This window comes from Mustela erminea, chromosome 16 (assembly GCF_009829155.1).
Source record: "Mustela erminea isolate mMusErm1 chromosome 16, mMusErm1.Pri, whole genome shotgun sequence".
NCBI lineage: Eukaryota > Metazoa > Chordata > Mammalia > Carnivora > Mustelidae > Mustela > Mustela erminea.
Window position 1 is genome coordinate 4,591,430 of NC_045629.1, and position 3,796 is coordinate 4,595,225.

The 3,796-nt window shown below is 39.0% G+C and overlaps 1 pseudogene; it reads left to right on the forward strand.

Moving 5' to 3' along the window:
* Window positions 1-1,888: 1,888 nt before the first annotated feature.
* LOC116575601 lies at window positions 1,889-1,987 on the forward strand (annotated as a pseudogene).
* The last annotated feature ends 1,809 nt before the right edge of the window (window positions 1,988-3,796 follow it).

Sequence of the window (3,796 nt, forward strand, 5' to 3'; positions counted from 1 at the left end):
TCTCCAGTATACCTTCTGCTCCCCTCTTTCTTTCTTCTTCTTTTGGAGTCCCAATTATTCTAATGTTGTTTCGTCTTATGGTGTCACTTATCTCTCGAATTCTCCCCTCGTGGTCCAGTAGCTGTTTGTCCCTCTTTTGCTCAGCTTCTTTATTCTCTATCATTTGGTCTTCTATATCACTAATTCTTTCTTCTGCCTCCTTTATCCTAGCAGTGAGAGCCTCCATTTTTGATTGCACCTCATTAATAGCTTTTTTGATTTCAACTTGGTTAGATTTTAGTTCTTTTATTTCTCCAGAAAGGGCTTTTATATCTCTCGAGAGGGTTTCTCTAATATCTTCCATGCCTTTTTCGAACCCGGCTAGAACCTTGAGAATTGTCATTCTGAACTCTAGATCTGACATATTACCAATGTCTGTATTGATTAGGTCCCTAGCCTTCGGTACTGCCTCTTGTTCTTTTTTTTGTGTTGAATTTTTCCGTCTTGTCATTTTGTCCAGATAAGAGTATATGAAGGAGCAATTAAAATACTAAAAGAGTGGCAACAACCCCAGGAAAAAATGCTTTAACCAAATTAGAAGAGATCCCAAATCGTGAGGGGGAGAAAGGGGATAAAAAGAGCTTCAAAAAGGAAGAATGAAAAAAAAAAAGAAAAAAGAAAGAAAAAAAAAGAAAAGAAGAGAATTAAAAAAAAAGAAAACAAATAAGAAAAATATAAAAAAGAAAAAATATATATATTAGATAAACTAGTTAAAAAACGTTAAAAGAAATGGTAAAAGTTAAAAAAAAATTTTTTTCCAGAAGGCGAGAAAAAAAACAAAAAATGAAAAAGAAAAAAATTAAATTAACTGCAAGACTAAAAAAAATCACAGGGAAAAAGCCATGAGTTCCGTGCTTTGCTTTCTCTTCCTCTGGAATTCTGCTGCTCTCCTTGGTATTGAAACCGCACTCCTTGGTAGGTGAACTTGGTCTCGGCTGGATTTCTTGTTGATCTTCTGGGGGAGGTGCCTGTTGTAGTGATTCTCAAGTGTCTTTGCCCCAGGTGGAATTGCACTGCCCTTATCAGGGGCCGGGGTGAGTAATCCGCTCGGGTTTGCTTTCAGGAGCTTTTGTTCCCTGAGCGCTTTCCGTAGAGTTCCGGAGGATGGGGAATACAAATGGCGGCCTCCTGGTCTCCAGCCCAGAGGAGCCGAGAGCCCAGGGCCCCACTCCTCAGTGCGCCCTCAGAGAACAGCGCCAGTTACTCCCGTCTGCCTGACCTCCGGCTGCGCTCCGAGCTCACCGAGCCTGCGACCGGTTCAAGGTAACACCGAGCTATGAGCTTACTGTCGGCTCTGTCTCTGCAGCCGGCTTTCCCGTTCCAATACCCGCAAGCTCTGCGACACTCAGACACCCCCGATCCTTCTGTGACCCTGCGGGACCTGAGGCCACGCTGAACCCGCGTGGGCTTCGCCCCGGTTTAGCCTCTGGAGCGATGTCCCTCAGCGGAACAGACTTTTAAAAGTCCTGATTTTGTGCGCCGTTGCTCCGCCGCTTGCTGGGAGCCGGCCCCTCCCCCTGGGGTCTATCTTCCCGTCGCTTTGGATTCACTTCTCCGCCGGTCCTACCTTTCAGAAAGTGGCTGTTTTTCTGTTTCCAGAATTGCTGTTCTTCTTCTCTTCGATCTGCAGATGGATTTTCAGGTGTTTGCAATCTTTAGATAAGCTATCTAGCTGATCTCCGGCTAGCTGAAGTAGTCTCAGCCTGCTACTTCTCTGCCATCTTGACTCTTCCCCTCCAGGTATATCTTTAATTTGAACCTCAGACCATGAAAATTAAGACCATGAAGATTTGCCAGTGGGTAAATTTTGACATATTAAGGTTAATTCAGATCCAAAGTTGTTGAGTGCTTGCTTTTACAGAATATATACTAAAATTGGATAGATACGGAGATTAGTATGGCCCCTATACAAGGGTGAATACAAATTTAGCAAACATTCCATATTTAAAAATAAAACACACACACACACACACGCACACACACACACACACATTTGTTGAGACACAAACTTTAATCAGTAGGCTTTTATCTTTTATTAAATAAAATAATTTAATAAATTTTGGAGTGGGTCAAGTTGTGGACCTCTGTTTCAGTTTTATGTACCCAGGTTTCTATTCTGTACCCAGATTTATTCTTCTTTTCTATTTTTAGATTGTTGTTTATGGATATACTTCAGACAAATTCCTCTCTCCCTTGCTCATATACATAAGCTTTTTCCTCCAGAGAACCTCAAATTAACATCTCCAGGGTTTATAGCCTCCCCCATGGCAATGGTTTCTTCATTGAATTGAAGCTGGGCTTATGTTGGCTTTGACTCAACCACTTCACTGTGCCACAGGGGTAACATGAGTGCTTTCCTCTATAATCTTGAGGATCAAGATCTTTGTTGTAACAGAAACATAAATAGCAGCAGCAGAAGTGTATTTGTGAGTCCTAGTGAGTCCTGTGATCTTAGATGAATAGACATCAGCCTTTCAGGTAATGACTGCATTTTTCTTCCTTTTTCTCTATTTTTAAAAGTTCATTAGTGACTGCTTTTTCACGAGTGACCAACTGAGGTGCCCATATCTTGCATAGAGTACAATCCTTCATACGGAACAGAGGTCAAAACTTGTCTGAGACACACAATGAACTGGTAATATGTGAGACTCTTTCTCCTAAACCTATTGTCAACCAGTTTTATTTTAAATATATGCATATTTCCAGGTTGAGATCCTTAACCCAGGGCCACTAAGGAGGGCCCCAAGCATGAATGATTCTCCTTCCAAAACCAAATATTGAAAATTATGACTTAGATCAGATAAATATATAATAAACTTTCTATAGAACTCAACAAAAGTAGCTGAGTGCATCAAAACTCAAGCCAAAGTTTACCAGAAAGAAGTGGAGCTATGCCACACACCATGCTTAGCGGCTTCTAAACAGTTAGTGGGAAGATTTATTACTTACATATGGGACGATTTGGGGATAGCCTCATTTCAAAATTTGCTTGAGAGAGGATTTCAAAATCTGCTTGAGAGAGGAAAGAAAGGGGGCTGACTCAGAATTTTCATTGTGGCTAGGAAGTGTGTCAGGGTGTGTGTAGGTGGAGTGGGGGTTCCTATATATGGTCAGGAGCTTGTATGGTTTAATCTCCCAAGGTGACAAATAAGAAAGTATCCAGGCTTTCTTATCAGGTTTCCCAGAAGGAAAGGGGGAAGTGCTTAAAGATAAAGGTAAAGCAGGCAAAAAATATCACTAAGGTATAGTTGATTTTTTTTTTGTTACAGTTGATTTTAAGAATATTATTAATCAAATTGATCTAATTTACATGGGTAGAATACATTCCCTGATAATAGAATACACATTCTTTTCATACTCAGATGTAATATTCACATTCCTGACTCCCAAAAATCCCTAAAAATCACAAAAACTGGAAATCATGCAAGGTAGAACTTCACATAGTAATGCAATTAAATAAACTAGAAATCAGAGATAGAAAGATAGCTGTAAATATAATTCTAAATGATATATGTATCAAAAGGAAATTTGAGAAAAAATTTTAAAATATACTCAAATGAAAATTAAAAAACTACTTATCAAAATTTGTAGGATGCAGCAAAAACAATACTTAGAGAGAAATTTATACCACCAAAAACATGTATAAGAAAAAAAGAAAGATTTAAAATCAGTAACTTAGGCTTCTACCTTAGGAAACTAGAGAAAGAAGAAGAATTTAAGTAAAAAATAGCATAAAGAAAATATAATAATAATAATA